The sequence below is a fragment of the Ascaphus truei genome, chromosome 11, assembly GCF_040206685.1.
Source record: "Ascaphus truei isolate aAscTru1 chromosome 11, aAscTru1.hap1, whole genome shotgun sequence".
Lineage (NCBI taxonomy): Eukaryota > Metazoa > Chordata > Amphibia > Anura > Ascaphidae > Ascaphus > Ascaphus truei.
In genome coordinates this window covers 3580791-3601688 of record NC_134493.1, presented here as the reverse complement: position 1 = coordinate 3601688, position 20898 = coordinate 3580791, and the positions used below count along the sequence as shown (strand labels likewise).

At 46.1% G+C, this 20898-nt stretch overlaps 1 long non-coding RNA gene across 1 annotated transcript; it reads right to left on the bottom strand.

The window, feature by feature from the left end:
• Window positions 1-3199: 3199 nt before the first annotated feature.
• LOC142462846 (uncharacterized) lies at window positions 3200-17165 on the bottom strand. The gene is made up of 4 exons (XR_012787281.1): window positions 16836-17165; window positions 13395-13559; window positions 11754-11811; window positions 3200-3298 (listed from the first exon to the last, which is right to left on the bottom strand). It is a non-coding gene; the product is annotated as an uncharacterized LOC142462846 (long non-coding RNA).
• Between the last annotated feature and the right edge of the window lie 3733 nt (window positions 17166-20898).

The window sequence follows — 20898 nt, the reverse complement described above, 5'->3', positions numbered from 1 at the left end:
TTGGGGAAGTCGCCAGACCAAATGGCAGTGCTGTGTACTGATAATGATCTTGATTTACTGTAAACCTTAGGCATCTTTGGTGTCCCTTTGCTATGGGCACCTGTAGATAAGCATCTTCTAAGTCTTATTGCCACCATCCAGTCTCCTGGTTGTAGCTCTTGAATAATCAGGTTCACACTTCTTAGGTCTAGAATTGCTCTGTACTCCCTTGTAGGTTTCCTTACTAGAAAAATTCTGGCAATTTCACTTCCTCTTCCTGAGGTACCTTCTTTATTACTTCTGCTTGTAATAATTTCTTTAAAGCCGAATTATTCTGCCTTCTTTTCTCCTTGGACTGTATCCCTGTTATTAAGAACATATTTCTTCTTGGCATCTCTCTAAATTCTATACTGTACCCCTGATGAATGGTCTGTAATATCCAATTGCCCTGTATCGTTTGGCCCATGTTGCAGAAAAACTGCTTCAGTCGCCCTCCTACTGGCAACTGTCCCAAAAAAAACGGTCCTGGCCGTCCCTCCATGTTGTTTGTCTTGGAGATGACCTGCCAGGTCTATATGCCTTTGCTTCCTTATATTGGTTTCTATTAGCCTGTTGGAAACCGAATCTTCTGCTTTTCTTGAGGTAAAAAATGCTCTTACCTCCTGATGCTTTTGTTATTATTGCATCCAGTTTGTTACCGAAGAGGAACTCACCTTCTATGGTAATCCACACAAATTGTTCTTTGATGCTGTGTCAGCCATCCACTGTCTGAGCCATAAAGCCCTTCTTGCTGATACCGCCAGCACCATAGATTTTGCTGCTCATTTTACTTCGGACAGTGCTTAATAATAGCACTTCTTTCCACACCTTTGTGTATTGCTTCTTCAATGTTGGCAACTATGGCAGGTATGAGGATGTTCCTGCGGTAACGTATGTTTTCTTCCATACGTATCCATCTTCCTATCCATAGCGTCCTCCAATGACGCAAGTTCCTTATTGGAATTGTGGTCTTCTCTACTATTCTGGAAATAGCAGTATCCACCTTTGGGCTGACATCCCAAAATTTTACCTCCTCTTGTGGGAATGGATACATCTTCCCAAACCTTTTAGGCCTAAATACTCTGGCGTCTGGTTGCGCCAACTCCACCTGAATGAGGTCCTTAACTACTTGATGGATAGTAAAGACTCTACCTTTTTAAAGCAGCAGCAGTAGTAGCAGTAGTAGCAGTAGTAGCAGCAGTAGTAACAGTAGTAGCAGCAGTAGCAGCAGTAGCAGCAGTAGCAATAGTAGGAGTAGTAGGAGTAGTAGCAGCAGTAGTAGCAGTAGTAGCAGTAGCAGCAGCAGCAGTAGTAGCAGCAGCAGCAGCAGTAGCAGCAGCAGCAGCAGCAGCAGCAGCAGCAGCAGTAGCAGCAGCAGCAGCAGCAGCAGCAGCAGCAGCAGCAGCAGTAGCAGCAGTAGTAGCAGTAGTAGCAGCAGTAGCAGCAGTAGCAGCAGCAGCAGCAGCAGCAGCAGCAGTAGCAGTAGTAGCAGCAGTAGCAGCAGCAGCAGCAGCAGCAGCAGCAGCAGCAGCAGCAGCAGCAGCAGCAGTAGCAGCAGTAGCAGTAGCAGCAGTAGCAGCAGTAGTAGCAGCAGCAGCAGCAGCAGCAGCAGCAGCAGCAGTAGCAGCAGTAGCAGCAGTAGCAGCAGCAGCAGTAGCAGTAGCAGCAGTAGCAGCAGTAGTAGCAGTAGTAGCCTGCTTAGCCTGTCAAAGCAGGCCAGTACAGAAACTCTTGAAGCAGCCAGGACACTTTTTGTCTCGCCCAAATTTTTTTATCTTTTTTGTGGGTTAACTCCTCAATGTCTTCCAGTTCCAAAACCTGTATCATGGCTTTGATGAGTGGATCCACCATTTCTACATCAAATTCAGATTCCTTCCTGAATATCTTGATCTGATGAATCCATTTCACTCTCTGACACATGAAAAGAATAATTTTCAGACACATATGATGAAAAACTTTCCCCTTATCCAGACTGGTCTGGGATCTAGATCTTTCCTGCGCAGGGTTAACAGCTTGCTGTACTGCCGCATCAACTCTCTGTTTAACAGCCTCCTTCATCAATAAAGAAAATGCTCATTTGTTCATTGGTATCACCTGCAGGTGTCTTAAGACAATCTTCACATAATTACTTCCCTATTAGGGCTGGTTTCTCACAAGCTGAACACCATTTAGTTTTCTTAGCAACCTTTCATTTATGTTGCAGGGATTCCCCCGTCCCTTTGAAGATCCTGCTTCTGGGAGGGTAACCACCGAACTAATTTATAAAAACAAAATAAATACTAAACATACACCCTAATGTATATATACCATCTCTCTTTCCCATGCAGAACTAAAACTAAGGACTCACCTAGTCTTGGGAACTGAAGTTTGGGTGTTTCCATTTTTGAATCCATATCCAGCACTTGGCTTCTCCCTGCTGAGCGTTCCATGCTGCAGCTTTCACTCACACATACACCGTGTGGTCGTCGCTTCTCTGACGTCATCAAGTGCTCGTGCACGGCTCGCGTGTCTGTACGCATTTGCCGGCGTGCCGTGACGCGCACGCTCCCGAGCGGCCGCCTGCACTGTACCCTTTTACCGCAGTATCTCAGATACACATGCGGTCAATATGAACCTCCTTCTGTTCGCAGCAGAATTACTGGGGTAGTTCACCGCCGCGTTCCATACGCTAGTGCGGTCAATTGAGCCTCCTCTGCTCGCAGCTATGGCTGCTCCCCCCTCCGCCTGTAGCGGGCTGCTGGGTACTTTACCGCAGCGTACCATACGCTTATGCGGTGAGTCTGGGCCTCCATGGCTCCCAGCTGCAGCTGCTGTGCGCCTTCGATCGGTCCCGGGCTTTGCACCTAAGCTTCCCGCCCGCGGCTGCAACTGTTCCCCCCCCCAACATTGGCTCCCACGACTCTAAGGGGTCTCCGTCTCGCCACCCGTAGGGCGCATCGCGGAGCTTCAGGGCAGAGAGGCTGAGACCCTGGCTATCTACACAAGGTGCAGTAGGTGAGCCCTGTTAGAAAATAAAAACTCCTACTCCTACTGTAGCTGTGAGGACAGGATAAGACTAAGGTGCAGGTAGAGGGAGGGGCCTTATATGGCCTACCTGCAAAAGTCTACTTCCTGTCCTACCTAGAGTAAGAAGGGATTAACCCAATGGTGCCCACTGCCAGGGTGATCAGGAAATATATTTACCTTGGCTGGCGTCGACACTGGTGCCATCAAGTGGGTTTACGATGCCCGGATAATCCCTCCCAAAGGAAAGATGTTTGATGTGATGCGTCATATTTATCTGAAAGAACACATTTAGTATTAATATACGGCACTCCTGATATGCCATGTAAAATACAGAAAGGTATAACACCACGACTCAAACTGGCGCCTGGCGCGGGACCTTCATGTGGCCCTTGGACTTGCTAATTTCATACCAGTTACTTAGTGTTTTTCACACCGAAACTCACTTGTAAGTTAAGGTAAAGTAAATATATATGGTACAGATGTTATGTAGATGCATCTAAAATGACATTGAAATAACCCTTGTCGCCCATTTACTGATCTGACCTCTTTGGAGAACTAGTAGAAGACCCCTGGTATACACCTTCAACATGAAGCAAGACCTGCCCAGACAGAGCTTACAAATCGAAGCAATGTGAGGCGACATGTCAAGCCAACGCCCTGCTTAACAGGATTTGCAGGTGTGAAGGCACATTGTAATGTAACACTTTTCTATCAAATCTGGTCCGTAGAGATGTGCGAAAACTTTGCATGAGGTCAGGAACCAAGCAAAACGTACCCTGGAGTTGTGAATATAACCGCGGCTGAGTCACAGCTCGAACGCGATGCTCCAAGCAATAAGTCAATGGCCCAGATACACAAAAGGGTGCCAAGCTTTAGCACGGCCATACTCCTAGCGATATGAATGGGAGCGGAGGCGTGCTAAAGATCAGCACCAGTGTGTGGATCTGGGCCAATGTGCACTATAACTGTTTAATATGCTAATAACTCTACAATCACGTAACGCAGAGACTATAAATACGGAAACAAGGGTTCGCTCACAGAGTGGTGGTATTTCGCTGAAAGCCCCCAAATCTAAGGCAAATTTCCCGATATTAGCATGCTGATGCTTGGTGAAATATTTAGCAGGGAATTTAATTTTGGAAAACAGTTAACATTTCTCCAACACATTTTGGACCATTTCCTACATCGTTGATCCACAGGGCAATGGTTTCGCTCTGGTACCAAACTAACGCATAGGTGGTCCACTTCAGCCCTCAAAGGCCACCAACAGGCTAGGTTTTCAGGATATCCCTGCTTCAGCACAGGTCGCGCAATCAGTGGCTTAGTCAGAATGGCGAAAAAAGAGAGATCCAGCGCTCCACGGATTTCAAGATAAATGAATTTATTGTGCCACACGACGTTTCGACCAACAGGTCTTTTTCAAGTGATTAGGCCTAATCACGTCGTGTGGCACAATAAATTAATTTATCTTGAAATCCGTGGAGCGCTGGATCTCTCTTTTTTCCTAAGTGTACATTGGAATTTGCCTGGCAGGTACTTCCTATAACCAGCAGCACCGGTAAACTGTATGTATTTATTATATTGTGGTGTGCAGCCAAAACCCCTTTACATTGGTACTTAGTCAGAATGGCAGCAGCACCTGTGCTGAAGCAGGAATATCCTTATAACCTAACCCACGGGTGCGCAAAATTCTGCGCTGCGCCCTCTGCCTGCTCAGCCCCAGTGCTCGCGCGCCCCCCCCCATACCTAACAATTGGCGTCAAATTACGCCGCGGGGTCATGTGATATGTCAACCTGCGGCGTCATTTGATGCCACGGCAGCGCATCGCCCAAAGTCAAGGTAAATAAGTTAGAGGCCACGCGTGCTTCCTGGCATTAAATTTAAATGCTTTGGGGGGGAAGAGCGCGGAGCCTCTGCCCCCCCCCCCCCAAATAAATCTTGTGTGTAGGCTCAATAAATGAGTTTTCTTTTGCAAAAATCCGTTGTGCCCTCTGTTCCTTCTTCCAAATACTGAGGCATCACCAGCATTTAACTACTGCCTGTCGCACGGGAATATTTATACACCTTTACAACAGACGGCCCTTCCCACCAAGCAACGATTAGCATTTTGTTGGTTTTTTTGCTTTTAAGAGCAGTAACATTTTGCAACATAAAAAGGTTTCCGTAAGCGCAAAGCACTCAGACATGCAACGCCTCCAAAATATTTAAAGCAGCAACCCCTGGCCTCCCATATCAAACAAGTATTTGCTGTATCCTTATATGAACAAGGGGAGCTTTGGGAGCCGCAGGGTCAGCCAATCAGAAGCTGTAATATCATCTAACCATGTCGCGGCTTTCTATTCCTGGAGTGAGGCTGCCCCCGAGCGGTCATATTGCTTGTGCCGGATGAGAATTCTTGTAAGGCCAAATTAAATCCCTGGGGAACACAGGGGAGAACCCGTAGGTTGGAGTGTCACACGGGGTTCAGCTCTGGGGACCCCTTTTTTCAAATAAGGTGACACTATCAGTTTCATAATACGCACACGCTCACTCAATGAGTAAAGACACCAACTGATAATGACAGAGTATGAAGCAGGGGAGCCTGGTTCAATTCCCGGTGTTGGCTCCTTGTGACCTTGGACAAGTCACTTTATCTCCCTGTGCTTCAGACACCTACATCAGATTGTAAGCTCCTCCGGGCAGGGACTGTGACTAACATTCCTATATAAGCGTCGTATTGCGCACTATACTGTAAGTGTGACGCGCTGTATCCCATTGGGAGAAAAACTCTATATGAAAGGTATTACAAAAAGAAAACTGAAGCGCACATTAGCGGATAGCACAGAATGTAAATACACACTGCTTTCCGAGCCAATGTGCAGCCAAATCTTTGCTTTTAGCATTGCTAGAATCGGTTACAAAAGGGTATTTAACACTTTTTTTTCAGTTTTAAAACCGCGTTACAATCCCCACGGGCACTTTATCTAACCTAGTCTTGGTTCTAAGTATCACTTATCCATAGGTCAGGGGGGGGGGGAACTCCATTACTTTAGGGCCACCAACAGATCAGATTGTTAGGAATATCTATGCTTCAGCATAGGTGGCGCAATCAGTTCCTGCTTCAGCACAGGTGGCTCAATCTGTGTTGAAGCAGGGATTTTCCTGAAAATCTGACCGTGTGGCCCATGAGGACTGGAGTTGCCCAGCCCTGCCATAGATGCATTGTGGATGTACTGGACTGAAATGTCCGTGTCACCCAGAGATCAGACGTCTCGTCAGCATACAATCTCAATAGCCATCGAACATGGTGAAAATAAAGGTGAACAATAGCGCTCATGCAAACAATGAATTACAATGAATTACAAAAAACCTGTGATATAGAGTCCAAGGTAGTCCTGGAGCTGCCCAAAGAAGTGAATCTGGAATCTCCTACCCAGATTTGGTAATGTAGGGGAAAGACACCTCCTGTGGCGCTGAGGAATGGTTTAATTGTGATTGTAGACAAAGTTCTTTTCTTGATGGTTTCCTCAAGAGAAAAAGAGAAAACAAGCATACACACTGCAATAGTGCATTACCCAGGGACAACTAGGATGTATAAATATGCAGCCCATATCCAAGTGGCCCATTATAAGTGGCATGTCTACTGAACAACTGAAGTTTAAAAGGTAGGGATTCTTACCCTAATGGATCTTATCCTTCTTCTCTCCTCAGGTAAAATCCATCTCTAAATCCTCATTGAAGCCTCTGCTGTGTGTATTATATAGTATATGCAAGTGATCCAATGCTAGGTAAAATCCATCTCTAAATCCTCATTGAAGCCTCTGCTGTGTGTATTATATAGTATATGCAAGTGATCCAATGCTAGGTAAAATCCATCTCTAAATCCTCATTGAAGCCTCTGCTGTCTGTATTATATAGTATATGCAAGTGATCCAATGCTAGGTAAAATCCATCTCTAAATCCTCATTGAAGCTTCTGCTGTGTGTATTATATAGTATATGCAAGTGATCCAATGCTAGGTAAAAACCATATTTGAATGCTGTTTTCTGTCTACCCCTAATCAAATTAAGTGTTGCCACCTAGGCAGGGAACACCCTGTGTAGAAAACCATTTGTTTGAATGTGTCTCAGATGTGCTAATTAAGCAGACAGAACAACACTGTTAGGTGACTTTTAGGCCTATATAAACCCAGTCAGAACAGCTGGTCTGCTTGCAGCCCATTATAAGTGGCCCATTATAAGTGGCATGTCTACTGAACAACTGAAGTTTAAAAGGAAGGAACTCTTACCCTAATGGATCTTATCCTTCTTCTCTCCTCAGGTAAAATCCATCTCTAAATCCTCATTGAAGCCTCTGCTGTGTGTATTATATAGTATATGCAAGTGATCCAATGCTAGGTAAAAACCATATTTGAATGCTGTTTTCTGTCTACCCCTAATCAAATTAAGTGTTGCCACCTAGGCAGGGAACACCCTGTGTAGAAAACCATTTGTTTGAATGTGTCTCAGATGTGCTAATTAAGCAGACAGAACAACACTGTCAGGTGACTTTTAGGCCTATATAAACCCAGTCAGAACAGCTAGTCTGCTTGCAGCCCATATCCATGTGGCCCATTATAAGTGGCATGTCTACTGAACAACTGAAGTTTAAAAGGAAGTTCAAAAGACGTGAGGAAGAAGTGGACACCCCACCTGGCCCTGATTCCTGCATTTGAACTACGCTGGAAAGGAGGAAATCATCTATACCAGACTGCATCATTACTGCTGTGATGCTGCCTTTACCATTTATATTTGCTGTAACTTCACTTCTTCTCAAATTATGCACTTCTTTCTACCAGCCTCAGTATGTCTCAAACTCTATTCATATATCTCCATCTCTCCTTCCTTCCCCACTTCTCAGTTCACATGAACTCCTTTCTTACCTGCGCCCTCTGACACCACACAGCTATATCCCCTGCACTAAAAAACACCCCTACAAATCCTCCTCACACATCCTCTTTCTATCCATGCTTCTCCTCCTTGCTTCTGGGGATATCTCTCCCAATCCTGGTCCCTGTCTTATTTCTACTTGCTCTCGTCCTCGCCTCCCACATGCAACTTCTACTCCTTCTGGTGTCAGCCCCTCCAACCTCATACCCATCCCCTGCCGCCCTCCCTCCTCTCTCCCTTTCTCCTCTGCCCTTTGGAATGCTTGCTCCCTCTCTAACAAGTTCCTCTCTGTACATGACTTCTTTCTCTCTCACTCCCTGCTTCTCTTTGCTATAACTGAGACCTGGCTCACTCAGTCTGACTCTGCTCTGGAAGCTGCCCTCTCCTATGGCGGCCTTTCCTTCTCCCACACTCCGCGCACTGATGGCAGGGGTGGAGGCGTGGGGCTCCTGCTCTCCTCTCTCTGCCATTACCGAACCCTTTCTATTCCCCCCTTTCTTGCTTTTCCCTCCTTTGAGGCTCACACTGTCCAGATCTTCTCTCCTCTCCCTGTCCATGTGGCGGTCATCTATCGCCCACCTACCTCTACTCATCCCCCTTCTGCCTTTCTCTCTCACTTTGAATCCTGGCTCTCTTTCTTTCTCTCCTCAGACTTCCCTGTTCTTCTCCTTGGGGACTTCAATTGCCACATTGATGACCCCTCTCTCCCTTGGGCTTCCCGCTTTCTTTCTCTTATCTCTTCTTTTGGCCTTCAACAGTGGACTGCAGCCAGCACCCACAAGGATGGCCACTACTTAGACCTGGTTTTCACTAAAAACTTCTCTCTCTCTGATTTCTCCATTTCCCCCTTTCCTCTCTCTGACCATCTCATCTCATTCTCTTTATCTCGCTTCTCCCCTTCTCCACCTCCATCTACCCCCCGGTTCTGCAGAAACCTGCGCTCTATTCACTTACCTGACTTTGAGTCCACTTTACATCCCTCCCTCTCCTCTCTCAGCTCTGCTACAGACCCTGACAACCTGGTCAGAAAGTACAACTCTGTCTTGTCCTCGTCTCTTGATCTACATGCCCCGCTTTCTCTCTGCCGCCCTCGCCCTTCTAACCCTAGACCCTGGCTAAATTCCCACACGCGCATGCTGCGTTCCTCCACTCGTTCCTCTGAACGCCTCTGGAGGAAGTCTCACACTCTCGCAGACTTCCTTCACTACAAATTTATGCTATCCTGTTTCAACTCTGCCCTCTCGCAAGTTAAACAAGCCTACTTTTCTGCACTAATCAACATGCACAAGTCAAACCCACGCCGACTGTTCTCTGTCTTTGATACTCTACTCAAACCACCCTCAGCTGCCTCTCCTTCCTCCATCTCCGCTCAGGACTTTGCTGACTATTTTAAGGAAAAGGTGGAATCCATACGGCAGAACATCCCCTCTGTTTCTTCCTCCCATCCTACACCTCTTCCTAACTCTCCTCCTGCCTTCCTTGACTCTTTTTCCACTGTCTCAGAGGAGGATGTGTCGCTGTTGATCGCCTCTTCTCCCTCTACCACTTGCCCTCTTGACCCCATTCCCTCCCATCTCCTAAAACCTCTTGCTCCTACTATAATCCCTACGCTTACACACATTTTTAACTCCTCCCTCTGCTCTGGAACCTTTCCATCCTCCTTCAAACATGCAACAGTCATACCATTACTCAAAAACAGCAAGCTTGACCCTACCTGTCTTTCTATCGACCTGTCTCCCTCCTGCCTTTTGCCTCTAAACTCCTTGAACATCTTGTATTCTCTCGCTTGCTCCATTTTCTCAACACCTATTCTCTCCTAGACCCTCTACAATCTGGCTTCCGCACTGCTCACTCCACCGAAACAGCCCTCACTAAAATAACTGACGACCTCCATGCTGTCCAAGACAGAGGTCATTACACTCTGCTCATATTACTCGACCTCTCTGCAGCATTTGACACCGTGGACCACCCTCTTCTCCTTCACATTCTCCATACTCTTGGTATTCGGAACAAAGCTCTATCCTGGATCTCATCCTACCTCTCCCATCGTACTTTTAGTGTCTCTTCTGCTAACACCTCCTCCTCCTCTATTGATCTCTCTGTGGGGGTACCCCAGGGCTCTGTCCTGGGACCTCTTCTCTTTTCTCTGTACACACCCTCTCTAGGTGACCTAATAACATCTTTTGGGTTTTATTATCACCTCTATGCCGACGACACACAAATATACTTTTCAACACCTGACCTTACACATGCTGTACAAACCAAAGTTTCTGAATGTCTCTCTGCTATATCATCTTGGATGGCCCTCCGACGCCTTAATCTCAACATGGCTAAAACAGAGATCCTCATACTTCCTCCCAAACCTGGCCCTACTACTTCCTTCCACATTACTGTTGGAACTACAATCATTCACCCAGTAGCCCAAGCACGCTGCCTAGGGGTCACACTCGACTCCTCTCTCACATTCGCCCCTCACATTCAAAACATTTCTAAAACTTGTCGCTTTTTCCTCCGCAATATAACTAAGATACGCCCTTTCCTCTGTTGTTCGACTGCTAAAACTCTGACTCAGGCCCTCATTCTCTCCCGTCTTGATTACTGTAACATCCTGCTGTCCGGCCTTCCTGCCTCTCACCTGTCTCCCCTACAATCTATCCTAAATGCTGCTGCCAGAATCACTCTACTCTTTCCTAGATCTGTCTCAGCATCTCCCCTCCTGAAATCCCTCTCCTGGCTTCCGATCAAATCCCGCATCTCACACTCAATTCTTCTCCTCACTTTTAAAGCTTTACATTCTTCTGCCCCTCCTTATATCTCATCCCTAATTTCTCGCTATGCACCATCCAGACTCTTGCGTTCTTCTCAAGGATGTCTTCTTTCTACCCCCTTTGTATCTAAAGCCCTCTCCCGCCTTAAACCTTTTTCACTGACTGCCCCACACTTCTGGAATGCCCTTCCCCTCAGTACCCGACTAGCACTCTCTCTATCCACCTTTAAGACCCACCTTAAGACACACTTGCTTAAAGAAGCATATGAATAGCACTGTGGATATTCTGAACACAGGATACATAAAGATTGGCCCCCTGCAGATGCACTTACCAGAACTCCCTCCTACTGTCTCTGTATGTTCTACCTACCTACCAATTAGACTGTAAGCTCCTCGGAGCAGGGACTCCTCTTCCTTAATGTCTAAAGCACTTATTCCCATGATCTGTTATTTATATTATCTGTTATTTATTTGATTACCACATGTATTACTACTGTGAAGCGCTATGTACACTAATGGCGCTATATAAATAAAGACATACAATACAATACAATAAAGAGAGCAATTTTAATACAATAATAAATTACAGTATAACATATAAAATAAAAATCAACTGATTACACTAAAAATACAAAAATGTTATACTAAAAAGAATTATACTAAAAAGAACTATCTGTGCCTTGGCATAGGAACCAGATGTCTTGAAACTTGCTCCGTTTGGTGTAAAATTGGAAACCTACTCACCAAAAGTGACTAGGACATAAGCGTTATTGAAATGGTCTTATCAGCATATGGGACCGCTTGCTGCGAGGTGAAATTGCGTCAATCCACGGAAGAGGATCTCCTTTTCTGCTCGGGTGTCTGCTTGCTGCTTTCTCCCAGAGTTCAGCCGATCAACTCCTCCTGTGACGTCACCGCTTGTTCTCCACAGCTACGGTGTCTCAGTAATGCCAAAAGACCTCCTACATTCCTCAGCGCCACAGCATGTGTCTTTCCCCAGCCATCGAACATGACCCAATATCAACACGACAGGTCACCCGAAGGCCTCACTTACCGTGGACATGGGACTGCTGGAAACTTTTCCCGGGCGCGAAGTGAAAGTTCCCAGCGACCTGTTGCAAAGAAACACATTGGTTTGGTTACGGCTTCGAACACCTGCAATGACCTTCCCGCAGAACTAGGAACGGGCGAAAGGGTCGCCCGAGTTCGCAAAGCGTGGAATATGCCATATGAGTGGGAGTAAGGGTCTGCCCGCGTTACGTCATGGGGGGACTCCATGCCTCTGGACGAGCTTATTGGCAAAATGCTCCACAAAAATCGCTAGTTTCGCTTAAGGCTAATTTCCACTGAAGTCTTTACTTTTATTTATTTTTTAACCCTAGTTTGGAAGCAGGGGGTCCTCAGAGCTGAATGGTGTTAATTCGAGCTCCGGGGACCCCCTGCTCCCAGAGGTACTTACCTCTGAGAGGGCCCCGGATGGGCATGCAATATGGAAGTTTAAAGGTCCAGCTGGCCAACGTCATCCCTTGTGGCTTCCTATTGGCCTCCGAACCTTTAATCCCGCATTACATACCGGCAGCACCTTTAGAGGTCAGAATCTCAGGGTGCAGGGGGTCCCCGAAGCTGGAATCAACGCGGTTCAGCTCAGGAGACCCCCAGCATCATATCCAGGAGACGGGGGGGGGGGGGGATACATTTATTTATAAAGGGAACGGCTTTTCTTTTGGAGACTATAGATGGGACAAGCAGCTGAAAGCTGCGAACTGGCAAAATGGAAGACTCCTCTAGCGACGTTTTTAACCCTTTGAAGCTCGCCGAAGCGTTTCCCAAGGAATCCAGTCTGGGGGGCAGGAAATGCTTACAATTCCACGCCTGCATGCGGGACAGTTTGGCACTTCTCTGCATGTACACCGAACGCAAAGCAGAGCAACAATGTGTTATCTGCACCTGTGACACTGCTGCTGCCCTCAACCCAAACATTCCTCAACTCTTCCGCTGTAGTTGCTTTGCAAAGTACCCTTGGCAGTGGAAGGGTTAAAGGGTATCTAGAACACGAGTGCAGTTTTTCACGCTTGTTTAGTAATGAAGATTTCCTTTTAAGTTACGAGACTTTGGAAGTCAGTGTATCATTTCGTGGCACTTCTTCCCCACTTTTTGTTCTTTGATACATCTGTACTGTAGATACATTTTTTTCTATTTGGAATGTGCAGTATTTTATTTTTTCACACTTATTCGCACATTTTAATTCTCACTCGTCACACGATATTTATATATTTTTGCATGTTTTAACCATCTACATACTGTATACATCAATATACAGACAGACATCTGAATACCTACATGTTTACAAATACATTAATATACGTGTGTATATATGTGTATAAATGGATACACATTTTTATGTATATTAGGACACTAGTTTATGATTTCATTCTCCTTTTAGTATATATCTACATGTAAAAGAATAAAACAATTTAGTGTCAGATATAAAAATAAGTCATTTTTATTGTTTTCGGATGGACACTATTTATATTAAAGTATACGGGTGAAGTCTTGTCCTACGCCTCCTACTTTCTCTCCCCTAGTAACAAGATTATGAAGTCCCTCCTGTATATATGGTGTTACAAGGCAGGAGCAGGATCTGACGATCGAGTCACATTGGTCTTAATATGGGAGACGTGTGAGGAGCACTTACCTTGTTGACTTCTAGAAACCCGTACACTTGGCAGCCCTCGTTCCTCTGCTCTTCCATCTTCTGGCTGAACCCTCCCGCTTCCACTGGGCTATGGAGTCCGGAGTCTTGAACGCCCAGCCTTTCCTTCGGTACGCCTCGCGGACATCATCGCAGGAGTTACAACACCTGCGAGGAACCAGATAACACAACCATGTCATTACGAGCGACAGAATGTGTGAAACAATAACCGCAAAGAACTAGGAAACACATTCTAGAATCATAATCTAATTTAAGAAAATAAGGTGGTTCCCAGCACTCGAGAGATATGTTAATAAGAACGGTCACACGCGTTAAGTGAAAAAAACAATAGAACATTTGTTACTGATGTGAGTGTGTACAGAAACATGCAATATTACATCTCATACAAAAAAAGGTCAACAATGTGATACACCACTCAGGTCCTAAAGCGACACGGACAATCGCAGGAGAATATATACAGAATATGTATCAAAATGAGCACGTCTGAGTGAACACACAAACTAGATACACAACCAAAAACAGGAAGAAAAAGAGCAAAAGGAAACAAACATGAGTAATAGCACACAGTTACACGCTTCTCACACGCGCTGTGACTCCGATGAGCTGGGACGCCGCAGATCTAGGCATTTTGAGGGGCACTTTTTAGGAGAAGGGAAGTGCCACCTGTATTTGACACGTGGGAACTGATCTGAAGACTGGGTTAGTGCCCCGAAACGTTGCCCCCCTTGTTTAATTGCGTGTTCCCTTGCCCCATGCTCGTGGGATTTTCTCCTCGAGTCCTTGTAGTGGATAAGTATCGGAGCGCATACATACTAGTGTTGATTTTGATACATATTCTGTATATATCGTACTGTTATTGTCCTTGTTGGTGTATGATCCGAGTGATGTGTATCACCGGATATATTTTGTATGAGATGGAATATTGCATCCTTCTGTACACACACTATATCTTTTATCAGCAACAAATATTGCGTTTTTTTCATCATTTAACACGTGCCCGTTACCGCCCTTACCAAATAATACATTTTCAGTGCTGGGAACCACCTTTATTTTTTACCATTAACCTAGAGGGAATTGGGGTCCCTCTTTGTTCCTGTTGCACCGGTATTTGTATATATTGATACCCGTTCCGTTCCAAGGTGGTGCTGTCTGACCTATACACTTTTCATAATATTAAGTATCCTTAAAGTGATCAGAAGCATTGGAAAACCTGAAACAAATCAATAACAATGATACAGCTCAACCCCGTTACAACGCGAATGCGCTTAGAACGCGATGCCAGCGTGGCGCCCAACCATTGTGTACTCCGAGCACAAAAAGTCATCTGCTTTATGTAATAAAATGCCAAGGTAAATCGCTATTGCGAGTTGCTTTTATATTCTCTAGGATTTAAAGAATATTCTGGCAAAGGAAAAACATGGGTAGGATCATGTGAGTAGGTTACAGGCTCTGTACTTCTGTAACCCAGGCTGTGCTGCAAAACTGTGTAATGCGGCAGGCAGAAGCTTATATGGGTCCCATGTTAAAATGGATAAGAAGCAAAAGGGGAAACCGAGTGCTCATTTGCATGTCATTACCCAGAGTCCCTAGCTGTAGTGGAAGCATAGTATCCTGTTAGATAATGGGGAAAGGCAGGGTTGCAGACCTGTTAACGTGCTCACAAGTGATATTTTTATTTGATCGTTCGTAGCACAAATTGAAACGGTTGAACAATTTTAAATTAACCGAGCCAGCCGTGGAACGTGACAGAGCCACCTTGCGCCAGCCGTCGACGTTCTTGTTGGGGTGGAGAGGCCAACAGCTAGGAAACTCGAGACAGATTCTTTTTTTAATAGTACTAGGTGAGCGACTAGTCACTCTGTTTATGTGATATAGGGGAATATTCACCCAATTAAGAAAAAACATCCCGAATTCAACCCTGCCCCTTGTTAGAATAAGCTGCACACCTCTCTCTACCTGCATTGGTTCTCAGGATGTTATTGGCGTTAACCAAGCTGATGCTGGCACAACGAAACCCTTCACCTCCTCTGCTCCATGCCAACCAATGTCTGATAACTGCGCCTAGCAGGCTCCAGCATTTATAGCTAACCAACACACTGCGTTATGATGTCACTGATGAGCTCACGTGACCTCACAATGCTGTGGTCAGCGGCCTACCTACCAAAGGCAGAAAGAATTATGTGAAGGAGCCCACCCAGCCAACACGAGACATCATTATTTATAATAGTAGTATGAATATATATTCAAGCATACCGTCTGCAAAGGATTACCAACATATTAGAATATAAATAATATTTATAATCATTTGAATTGCAACTCTTGAGTTAAAACATAACTGCAAAGGACCAAACACCACGACAGATATATACACACACGGGACACTATCTAACGCGATAGATCGCATCCTCAAGCACTACAGAACTTGCAAATAACCAACAATTTTAACGTTACGATCATAAAAAAATAAATAAAAAACGCTTCCTTGACATGATCACAATTGCACCCAACACACACTTAATATAGGTCTACCCTACTATCACAGAAAATGGAAACATCTCAGCCATACCCCAACCTGCCAGAGCATCTAAAGAGGGCAAACTCATGTCACCCGAGTTTTTAAACAAGAGTTTACACAGACAGAGCCCCCTCTCCTCTGCCCCCCTAATCTTTATTGGTTCTCCGATAAGGACAGGGTGGGATAAGGGGAAAGAAAACACTTCATTGGCAAACCCCTCACCATTGAAATGCCCCAAAGAAATATCACGTGTAATTACTTTACAGGGAACACATGGCAGACAGATCTTTTGCTTTCCGCACAATTTGATTCATTTAAAGAAGCCAATTCAGTTGGTCCATTCTTTACAAAAGGTTTTCTGTACAGTTTGCTGCGTGGGATTGTACCGGTATGTTTATTTGTAAGCTAGAAGGGACTGCCACCTTCAAAACGTCACCGGATGCGGTGACATTTCCATTGGCACACGATCTCCGGGGTGAGATCCGCTCCCCTATATAACCTTCACAGCTCCCTTTTGACATACCTAGTACGGCCTGGCCACTTTAGTATGTTGCAGGGGAAATTCAGGCCGACGTGTAGGACAAATCGTCGTGGACGTCTACCCTAAAAAGGGTAACCCAGAAAGGCCGTTCTCTAAACCCGAAACCGGTAAGCCCATACCCTAAAAAAAAAAAACCTAACTCCTAATCACCTACCTCAATACCAAAAACTGGCCAGCGGCTAAACAGCAGCAGCCAACTGTCCGAGGGCGGTGAAGGCCCCTATCCGTGGGCCAACTACTCCACTTATGTTTCTGGCATCCATGCACCAGTTGCGTCATGCGACAGCCCCATGGGCGATCACGTGACACGGAAGTGCCGGCGGGAGCCAGGAACCCCAGCACTGTAAAAAGGTTTACATGCAATTACCGGATATCTTCAGTCTCGGCTCCGTAGCAGCTTTCGCAGCGTTCGGGGTCTAAGGAAGTTGGATCAAACACCGTCTCCTCTTCCGCTTTCCCTAGATCTGGAATGGAGTATGATGGAGATTAGCGGTGACGGTGCAGTCCCACCTAACATATGCCACCAAACGTCTGCCATTTACAAGCCCCACATTTGTTTTTTCATTTATTGTAGGGTCGTTACAGACACTATTGAATAACATCAAATGATAATTAATAAAATAGAGAGAGATGAGCTGGGGAGCTTCACAAATATCAGTAGCAATACACCCAAACCATGAGTGCCACGGTGCAGTGATGCAACGGGTTACCTTCTCCATGAGCGCAACTTCCCAGATAAAACTTAAAGCCAACTCAACATTTAATTTGTTATGTTACACAGTATGTGAAGCAGTGGGTCCCACTGAGCTGAACCGCACTGTTTTTCGCTTTGGAGACCCCCTGGTTCTTGAGATCTTGATATTTTTGGGCGCCAGTGTTCTGGTCCCCTTTTGGGAAATCAATATGGCTGCCACCCAAGCATCACTCCAATGGTCCAAAAGGAAGCTGTAGTGTCACCGCATGGTCATCTTTCCTTTTACGGCACATAAAAAAGGTCAATACCTCTAACTGTGGGGGTCCACAAGCTAAGAACAGTGCGATTCAGCTCAGGGGACCCCACTATTCAGAATATGCAAACACACAATGGATGGGAGCCTTTCGAATTAAATCAACAGAAGAATGAAGATAGGATGGTGAGCATTTGGAAGAAACAGGAGTATATTTCAAGGGAACCTTCCAATGTGCCTCAAGTAGAAAGCTTTCTACCAGTGTATCCTGCCCATGTTCATATATGGATGTGAAACCTGGACCCTAAATGCGAAGATAATTCAGAATCTTCAGACAACACAAACAAGTATGGAGAGATGCATGCTGGGTATTACACAGAGACAAGAAAAAGAATGACTGGGTTTGAAACCAAACCAAATTCTGTGACATCATAAGGGAGAAGAAATGAAAATAGCGATGTGCCGGACATACTGCTGCGGCCAAGTTTATTCGAGCATTTGCCCGTTCTTGGCCGCAGCAGTATCCTGGCGCGCGCCGGAGGGTGACGGGCACGCGCCGAAGCAGCGGAAGAGCGCCCTCCGATCGGGGCGCTCTCCCTACCGCTGCCGGGTCCGCCGGGTCCCCCGGAACCCCCTGCCGCCGTCCCGCGATCGCGGGACACCAGGGCTCCCTCGGGGAGCCCTGGACGCGCGTGCAGGCACGCCGAGGGGCGGCCACTAGCAAGCCGGGAAATCTCCCGGCTTGCGGAACCGGCCACACTTTAATAAAGTGTGTCGGTAGTGTATGACAAGGAATGACCATTCTTTGACAAAGACGGTACTCGGTTGGATACAAGAGAGATTGAAAGACCAAGACGACGACCAAAAAGTAAGATGGGAGGATGGGATGAGAAAATGTGGTAGCACAACATGGAGAAGAGAGGCTGCAACCGCAGTACCTGGGAGATCATTGCGGAGGCTTCATCCAGCTGTGGGGAGACAAGGGCTGATGCAGATATACACAGATATGGAGGGGATTGCTGTTTTACCTTGAGCGTTAAGGGGATGGGGGTGATAGGGTTGTTAATACTCTGAATATGTAAATGTATCCCCGCGGACCCCACCACTTCCCGCTGAGTGAGGTTATGTTCTATAATGTGTATTCAGCGTTAAGTGTCACATATGAGGCTCTTGGCCGCATGATAATGCAGTATTATAGTTTTTCAACAGCGGTTCCCCTGGCATTCTTAAAGGGTTCCCTGCAATTTTCAGGTTATTTGAAAATGGTACCAAACACAGAAGATTTTACAATGCATCTGATCTCAGACGCTATTAAAGAGGGTTGGGGTTCCTTACAATGCATCTGATCCCAGAAACACTATTAGAGAGGGTTGGGGTTCCTAACAATGCATCTGATCCCAAATGCTATTAAAAAGGGATGGGGCTCCGCAGACTCACAATAAACTTATAGGTTCCTTACCCAAAAAAAAAAAAAAATTAGTTTAAACCTACGTTGTACTAGAAAGGAAAGTTTCACACCCAACTGAATAATTTGATATTGTAGGTTTATATGGTGCCAGCCAACATATGCCGTGCTTTACACAGGACATAACACAGCGGGGGATACTACAACTAGGTATAACCCCCTTTGTAAGTGGATGCAGCAGAAACACACTGCCCCATGCCTGGATCCTCCCCAAAGCATGATCAGCATGTGACTTGTGATGAACATGGCCCCAGCCAATGACAGTCTCAGGAGAAGATGGACTAGAGAAGAGTCTTTAAGAGTCCCTGGTGGAGCACGAGGGGGCAGAGTTGCTGTGACCCTGGGGGACCTCAGGCGATTATAAGTGGTCAGGAACCAGTCGACTCAGCGGTACGACTCAACGGACGCTGGGTGACCAGATTGCATCGAGGAGTGGAGCCTGCGCTGAGAAGCAGTCTACCTGATATCGGGAGGCATGAGTAGCGACTGAGGGGATCCTCATCACAAGACAAGTAAAGGGGTTCCAAAGTTTTTCTGAAGCACAGGCCTGCTACATTCAAACACGAACTACAAGAGCTCAAACGGTGTGCCGGCACCTATTTAAGGTCCCCACAAGTACAGGGTCAAGTGCTCATGGGAGACACAGGTAACACCTGTGCATCGTCTTGTAGGAGATATAGATTGTGTATGTGTATGAATGATCCTCCCGTTTGGGGATCATATGTTATCATGGTATTGAAAAAGAATTATGATATAAATACTCTTGTATATACCGCGGGTATGAGGGGGGAGGGAAAAGGGATAGTAGGAAACCCCTGCTCAGCTAATAGTGTGTAGTTAGTAATGTAGATACGATGCTGTACTGAGAAATGTGCAACAAATATACCAAAGAAAGAAAGTACTCAGTTTAAGTTAGCATTCAAGTATCAGTAATGATGAATGTCAATATTAAAAATAATCTTTATTAGAATACTTATGATTAAAATAAATGGTGCAATGAAAGGAGTAAAAAGGGAGCAAAAATTAAGGGTTAATTTCCTATTGGAGCTTGGAACTGTAGTTTGAATAGTAATGTAAGGCTGAGTCCATGCTCCCTGCTTGCTCGCTGAGGCACGCTGAGGCTCAGGGAAAGTGGGTGCTTTTCCCTGGCCTTGCGGTTGCTTACCGCACGCGCTCTCAGCAGGCCGTCAGGGGGCGGGCGCGTCACTGGCCGGGGGCGGGCCAGTGACGTCACGGAGCTGGTTCGCCCTCATTGGGCGAACCGCTCACGTGACCGGCCTGTTTCGCCGGCAAGCGGGGGAATTTTAAATTCCCCTAAGACCTGCGCTTCCGCAAGCGCGCGGAAGCGCAGGTGAGCCCCTACTAAAGCCGCTCTAATTGCGGCTGAAGGGGCTCAGTGCTGAGCGGGAGCGCGCGTCAGCAAGCAAGCAGATAACATGGCCGAGGTCTAACATGTAACAATGTAAACAATGCTTAAATCTTAAAGTCAGACAAAGCAGACGGTCATGAAGAGGTCGTCGGTTTGGTTTTACAAACTACAGCCTAGTCATAGTGTCTTGTGATAACATATCCGGTTATTGGGCTGCGTCTATAGTAACCGCGACGGCGAGCGCTGCGAGAACAAGTCTGTGGAAGTCGGAGGGCAGCCAGTGTGTGCGGGGCCGAATTTTCAAGCTACAAATTCATTTGTTTGGTTTTTTTGCGCGGCGGCCGCCTCATGTGAGCGGTTCAGCCAATGAGGGCCGAACCAGCCTTGTGACGCGTCCACACGCCTCAGACCTCAGTGCAGGGGTCGCTCGAGCAATGCCTTGCACTCCGTCACGCGCGCCTACTATAATCTCAGCCATACCCAGAATATCAACATATCCCATTATTAGTATCAACAAAGTAACATCCACGCGGCTCGGACCTACAGCTCAACAAGGAGTCGACACCAGTGTCTAAAAGCTCAATGAAGCTTAAAGGGATTAAAACACTCCAGAGTATATTCTATGATATTCTGTTATAATCAACTGCCA